This window comes from Octopus bimaculoides, chromosome 4 (assembly GCF_001194135.2).
Source record: "Octopus bimaculoides isolate UCB-OBI-ISO-001 chromosome 4, ASM119413v2, whole genome shotgun sequence".
In the NCBI taxonomy this organism is placed as follows: domain Eukaryota; kingdom Metazoa; phylum Mollusca; class Cephalopoda; order Octopoda; family Octopodidae; genus Octopus; species Octopus bimaculoides.
The window spans coordinates 36,148,015-36,155,997 of NC_068984.1; the positions used below are offsets into that span (position 1 = coordinate 36,148,015).

The window sequence follows — 7,983 nt, forward strand, 5'->3', positions numbered from 1 at the left end:
ACATATATGTATATATATATATATATATATATATATTGTTGAGTATATAAACAAAATGGCTGCTTATTTCTCTGAGATTGGTCAAATTTATGTAGACACCACTGAGGAGAATCTAAATTGGCTCGAATATCGATGAAGTCTACTCATAATTTTTCAATCCTCGTGGAGAAACATACGAGTTTAATAATCAGAGTAGTAACATCGCACTGAACAAAAACGGTGCCGACGAGACACATATGAATGCAGAACCAACTCTTAATCAATCGTATGATCCTTGGGAACTGTCATAACAGATGCAGAAATCCCAGTTCTGCATGGATTGATTGTAGAAAGGCCTTTCATAGCATACCTCATTCATATATCTTGAAATCACTGGATACCTTCACAATGTCTCCTGTGATTTCAAACTTCCTGAAGCACAACATCTCTGTGTGGAATGCGAATCTCCAATTAAGCCACTCTAATAAAGTACTTGCCACAAAAAATATTAATGTCAACTGAGGCATTTTCCAAAGTGACTCACTTTCACCTCAAAGTTTTTGTATAGCCCTAATACTCCTTACTAGTAAACTTAGTACAACAGGCTATGCGTACAAAATTGGCGACAACATAATAAGTCATCTACTTTATATCGATGACCTAAGACTCTATGGCAAAGACGATAATGAGCTTCAAGTACATTTACATACTGTGAAAGCATTTATTGATAACACCGAGATGGAATTTGGTCTTGATAAATGTGCGAAGGAAACATTTATAAAAGGACTCGAACAGGAATAAACTAACAAATACCTCGGAATAAATTAGGACTCTTGCATAATAGTTTTGATGCAGTGCCATGCAGTGGTTCTCATGGCTTGTGATCTTAACTGATTACAAGTGTTATCATGTACATGGATTTGTCTTGGTATAAAAGATGGGCTACAGCAAATACTCTGCTCAATAATACATATTTGCTTGTCAGTTGTTTGTTCTTAACCAGTAGAGCATGTCATTTGTTCTTAACCAGTTGAGCATGTACCTATGTGCATCCCTGATCACGAGCAGAAGTAGAGGTGGAGCATCGTAGCCTTGTGTTGAGAGGATATCTTTGGGGTTTGGATAATTCACCATTGCAAAAATGGGTGTTTCATTCAACATCCTTAAACAATCCTTATTCAGAGATCTTTTGAGTAGGATGGGCTACTCAACCTGAAGTAAATTCTAACTGGGCCCCACCTGTAAGGTCATGTGCTGCTTATCTTGCTATTATATTACCATATCGTGCACATATGGCTGTGATGCATGTAGATTGGTGCACCCTAATCCGACGGGTAGCCCTGATTGTTATACTCGTTAATCGCTAGTAGTAGTAAACACAATTTACTTCTGCTAACCCCAAGGGTGTGAGGCCTTTTTTGTCTCCTTATCGCATAGGAATGCGCACTGCTGATCTCTTCACCATCTGCTGAATGTATTTGCAGATCTATAGAATTTGGTCTATACACCAAGCTGCTTCTCTTCCTCCTTCTCTCAAGAATGATCACCAGTGAATGTGAGATCACTTGAAATAACAAGTAAAGGATCTAAAAATTAGAATAACCCCTTGATTACCATTCATGCACAGGGTGCAAAGGATAGTATTAAGATTTATGAAAAGAAAGAATGGTGTTAGAGGACTGATTAGTATATACCGTTGTATAAAGTGTGAAAGGAGAACGCTCACCGAGTAATTGATAAATAGCAGGTTTGTCGGAGTGCCTGAAACCTGCAGTTCATTAACAAGGCATTCAATAAGGTAATGCATTATTCCTCTTGATGGATTGGTTTGGGCTGTTGAGGTGCGTGTAATTTCTCAAGAAGTCAAAATTCACAATTACATTCTAAAACTGAGTAAGGAGGAGCCCTGTCAAGGATATTCCATTTGATGTCAGGGTTGGCATTTGGATTATGTCGTAGTATTGAAATACAGCGGGTGAGAAAGGTAAAATCTTCTCTTTCTCCACACATGATTGCGTGCGTTTGTTGTTTATATACTTCCTTAAACGTATTGCCTCTTATGTCTGTGTTTGGTCTAGTGATACGTTCGGCTGATGTGAGGGTGATTCTATCGATTATTGCCTTTCAAATGCAGTATTTTCTTCTTGGGCACTTAGTAGAGTTTCGGAGGTTACATGTTGGGGTGTGATGTAGGTTTGTTTGCGTCATATGTAGCGTTCGATATTTGAAATGATATTAGTTAGGCTTGAGTAGTTAACTTTGGTGTAATGCACACACTCATTTTATTACGTTTAACATTCAATGCTATTCTTAGCTTATCACATAAATCATGTTCTTGGTGACTTCACGTGACATACGATTTCATACTCGTGTATATAATGGTCGAAATTAGAATTGTACAGTGCCCGGTGTCTTAATTCTCACTGTACTACTTGAATGTCATACTTTGTCCCTCCTTCAAAATCATGATTTCACGCGACACAAAGTGACTTTCCTGTGAGATGGTATAATCAATTACATCAAACCCAGTACTTGTGTGGTACATATTTTATTAATGCCCAATATAGGTAACAATGATAGCAAGTGTGGTATTTGCACTCAAGCTATAAATGGACATTACATATCACTATATGTTTTATGCTTAGTACTTCCGGTTTCTGTAATACAACTTCTTCTGTTGATACATACAATGTAACGCTATATATTTCTTTTGTAAGTTATATGATGTTAAATACGATTGTATCAGTTGTTTTTCTCATCGCTATGTTTCATTCTACGAGGAACATTACATTAAACACAAAACGATTAATGCAATAAAATAAGACAGAATGCAATTTATTCTATGTGACTGCAGAGATAACCAAATATATAAACAATATTATGCGCCCCTACTTTCTTATTATATTATGTGTATTCTTTTTTCTTCCTGAGAAGAGTATGCAAAATAATAGTTGAAATCATAGAAACATGGTAAATCAGAATTTTATACGATAGAAATGAAAATATTGATAAAAACTAGAGATAATTGTTTGAAATATAGCATGGAAACACTCAAGTATGGCGACTGTATTTTCAGTTGCTATGATCAGTGAGAGATTGCAAATAATCTGAAATATGCAACGATAGGCATATGCATATGCTTGTGTTATATTGAAACGCAGCCATCAATTCTGTTTTGAGATTTTTCTATCTTTGCCTAGAATATATTTCACTAAATCTTGCTTGTTTTTGCAAGTATTCGACAGACTTAAACTCTAATTTACAATAGTTATATTTCAGAGACAGAAATATCTCAAACTATATATAAAATCCTTCCGTTTATGAGACGCATTCTTGCCAGTAGATGTTAACTACACCCAGGTGCAATCCCCTCTCGTTGTCACTCCTTTTGTTAACAGGTCGTCGTTTGCAAAGAATGTAAACAGTAATTTGTCGTAAAATACACTCAATTTAAATCTCAATAGTGTGGTTCTCTTTGTGATACTGTAAATCAAATCATCGTAAAAGTGTATGAACGCATGATCTTACACAATTTATCAACCTTCTATTTTCCAAGCAACCTCTCGTAAACTCCAAAATGTTTTATTCTTCAATGTTTCAGAATTTTACTCCTTCGCACACCATTGCAAACTACTAGATCTGATGTGAGATCTCATGATAAATACATGTGTTCAGACGCTTGAAGAACAATAAATGTTTTAATCAACCCTCGAATTTTACATGACTATCTTCAAAAAGAAAAGAATACAATAAATCTGATTTCATTTAATCACCCATAATCCATAACTGGGCGACGTTTTAACATCTGATAGTATTTATCTTGCTTGTATGCCTGTTTGTCGCAGCCGTTTTATTGTTGGTTGGATGGTGTGCTCATGTGTTCGATTTATTTGTCCGGGCCATCGATCTTTAGGCTAACAAAGAGCCAAAAATTTGGAATGCATACCTCACGACTTTTTCCGTCATTTCTCTGGCCCCAAGTTGACTTCAATAAAGCACGTGACACATATCAGTCTTTCTCAATTCTATGGGCATGTTGCATGAACTAAAGCATGCCATATCTGTAACAGAAAGGTTAGTTTTGGCTAGTATAGTTTTGAGCATACTTATTCAGGGCAGAATTGCTGATAAACCATGACAAAGCTGCATATCAAACTTCCAAACTCATAGTACATTTTCTAGCTGACTCAATGAGTCTTTGACACATCTATCCTTAATAATTCTCACTTTGATCATCTTTCATCATTTGCAACGCAATGACTCTAAAATGCTTATTCCCCACTGATCTCTCAGTAAAACAAGAGCTTATAGTATGAAATGTGTTATGTTGCCGAAATGATTCTGCCATTTTCTGATTACATACGAGGGTCAGCTGAAAAGTTAATAGGGTAAACAAGATACTCTCACGCTATATGGCCAAATGAAGCTTGTTTTATCAATATAGTCTCTCGTGCAGTCAGCACACTCCCTCCATTCCTCCATTGGTGTTGCAGTGCTACGTTCCCATTGGTGAAGAATCTTTCATACTGTTAGTCAAAAATCTCATCAACAGCAGATATGACATCCCCATCACTGCAATGCTGGTTCCTGACCAAGTGCCTTTTCATATTAGGGAAGAGATAGCGAAATGGAGCCAACAGAGTGAGTGATCAAGCACAACACCCATTAAAACGAGTACTGGTGTGATGGTGCATTGTCATGAAAATAGACCCCCTCCCTCTGAGCGTCTGGTATTGATAGACTTTCCTAACTACCGCAACAAGCTGGCACAGTATTCTTCACTTATGGTGTGTTTCTTTTCATGAATCTCAATGAACACAAATCCTTTTGCATCCCCAAATTCTGTGGCCATCACATTCCCTGCATATGAAACGACTTTGGCTTTCTTTGGATCAAGCGAGGAAGAGTGTTTCCGCTGCATGGATTATCTTTTTATCTCTGGCTCAAAATTTTGAAAACAGCATTCACCCTGGGTTAGGAAACGCTCAAAGAAATCGGTTGAATGTGCCTCCAACAATGCCAGATTTTCTCGTGATGTAATCAGCCTTGTGCGCTTCTTATCAGGTGTCGGAAAGCGTAGGACCCACCGAGTAGAAACCAAATTCATTGAGCAGAATATTCTCAACTCCCTCATGGGATATACAAATGACATTGAGTACTTTATTCATAAGAAGTCACCTATCATTCGTCACCTTGAGCTGAACACGATCAATGCGTTTGTCGGTGGTAGGATTTCCAGAATGTTAAGAACTTGAGTCATCTTCAAAATTTTCCCACTGGTACTTGATAACACCATGATGCCAAACATGGTTCATTTTCAATAGAAATCGATACTAGTTACATTTGAAGTTCGCTTTGAACAGTCAGATATAAGTTTACCTAGAATGAAACGATTCCGTTATAAATAAGAATAACTGAAATTAATGCATGCAAAATTTCACAGCTCTAGCGTCAATCCTTCGTAGTCAGACTATAAACTTTCCAGCCAATCCTCGTACATACCATTTTCTGAAGATATTTTTTCTCAATTGCACCTGCTTCCGAAATTCAGATTTTCAAATCCGATAATATGAACTGCAGATAGTTTCCTTTAACTATAGTTTATGTGGAACCCCTCTTCTATCTTACTTTCTTTCTTCCTCTCCACTTGTCTGTCTCTCCCCCCTCTTTTCTCCCTATTCCCTTCTCTCTCGTTCTATACGCTCGTATCCTTTTAATTCATCACAATCTAAATCTGTTTTGAAGAGCACTATTACGACTTATAAAAATAACCTATCCGTGCGCCCATTTTAAAATTATTTCTACCTATATAGTAATTATTTTAAAAAGCCACTCTTCCTAATTATATATTTGAGCCAGCCACCACCAGAACACACTTTCAGTGGTTTTTGTAAATGCCATAAATATTTGTAGTAAATGTTAAACTCCAGTTGTAAATAAAATTATTGGCTACAAGTCAGATGTCTTTGAGTATGATGAGGTGAAGTGGAACGACACATTCAAAACACAAAATAGCCTAAACAATGAAAGTTTTTGTCTGGCAAAAATGAAGAAATATCCTGAGGTAAATTGGCGGTATACTGAGAATCGAACTTTATTTTCAATAGTAACGCAATAGCAACACGGACTTCAAAGAAAAATATTACAAGTAACTTCAATCAGCATTTTATCTGATAGCAAAACGGAACAAAACATTTTGAAAAACCAGTAAAATGTACTCTTACGATAAAGAAATACACACTAAACAGTGTATTTGCTTTCTTTATTAGAGGCCAGCTTACTGGTTGTTTCGAGCGTTACATATGTGTCAACCAATTTTTATTAAATTGTCTACATATAAAGGATAGGAAATTTTTCGTAAATACAAATGACAACACAGTTATTGACCATTGTGACAGAGACACTGTTATTCATGTACAACGTTTTGTACTTTATCACATTTTTTTGTTCTTCTGGCTCACATGTCAAAATGAAATAATTGGCAAAATGCTGATACGCGGCATCCTAACCAAACTTTTGTTCTATAACACTACACTACAATTTTAATCATTCCATATGCTGCTGGCTTTGTGTCGAAAGCTGTTTGTTGATTATATACATAACAGGTCCTGGAGATATTCTCTCAGCAGCATCTGTTTTAGTTAGGCCTGTCTGCATTCATCAAGTGTTAAATGATTTGTGATTCGTGAAATCCAATAATGTAAGCGGGCCTCCACACTGCGCCTTAAGCATCCACAGGTAGTTTTTCAGTGCTATCACATTTACTCGGTAAACCACTAAATTTTGAAACTCACAACCACTCTCTCTCTCTCTCTCTCTCTCTCTCTCTGAGAGATCTACTCATCTTCAAAAATATAGAATAATATTATTTCAAAAGCAAAGAATAAAATTAAGAAAACGATGTCCATTTTGAAAAATAATTGCTATACATATATACATACACATATATTTTTTATCCTATAATTAAGATATAGTTTTTACATGTGGTCGGAGTTCCAACACTAGGCGTAAAGTCACTAACGGTGCTCAAATCATACTATTAACAGAGTTATTAGAATAGCACCACTGCACAAATGAGAGGTACAGCATGAATCTTTTCAATTTGATGCAAAAAGAAAACGAAAAATAAAGCGTACAATACTCAGTATAACTATGATCAATTAAATGCAAAGGTATGAAGATTACGACTATTAAAATTTAAAGTGATACTTCACTGCCGAAAAAGCACAGATAAAACAGAAAATATTCAAGCAAACATGAGAGCTTTACATTTTGTATGATTTTTATTTTACTAATATACACAGGTTGCACTAAAACAAAAACTGAGAATATTCTCGTCTAAGTTTTCTAGTGACATTAAACCTGATATAACAATAACGTTGAGCTACAGTTCACAACATAACAACATAACTGAAGAAAATACAATCGCGAAGCCCCCAATTACAAAACAGAAAATAGGTAATGGAATGACAAATATAGGACAGAAAACATTAAATGTAAAACAAAGAATTTAACTATGTACTAGCTACAACGTTACATATTCTAAAATTCGAATGATATAGAGATTAGCATGGCTCCTATGGAAGGATGACGAGCAAAATCGTGAATCGTTCCATATCGTAAGGTGGTGCTCCAGCATGGTCGCAGTCAAATGACTGAAAAACGTATAAGAATAAAGGAATTTATATACATCACTTTCTTTCTTTCTTTCTCTTTGGTGATGAAAATAAATTCAAAATTCATCTCCCTATTAATTTACGTTAACCTATACTATCAAAATTTATGTTTTTTGTATTAGATTTTATCATTTTTCAACAGTGCTATTACAAAGTTAACAGCTCATATTTTAAAGTGAAGTGTACACATTTTATCTCATTCCAAGAGAAAATCTATCAAAAAAAGTATATTCTTTATAATTATATATATATGGGGCTTCCACCTCAACAAAAAAAAATGTTTGGCTGGCGTGTGCCAATAGGACATATGATTAATATGTATTGGTAC

The 7,983-nt window shown here is 35.6% G+C and overlaps 1 non-coding gene across 1 annotated transcript; it reads left to right on the top strand.

Moving 5' to 3' along the window:
- Positions 1 to 7,497: 7,497 nt before the first annotated feature.
- LOC128247724 (U6 spliceosomal RNA) lies at positions 7,498 to 7,601 on the top strand. Its single transcript, XR_008264087.1, has one exon. It is a non-coding gene; the product is annotated as a U6 spliceosomal RNA (small nuclear RNA).
- Positions 7,602 to 7,983: the final 382 nt, after the last annotated feature.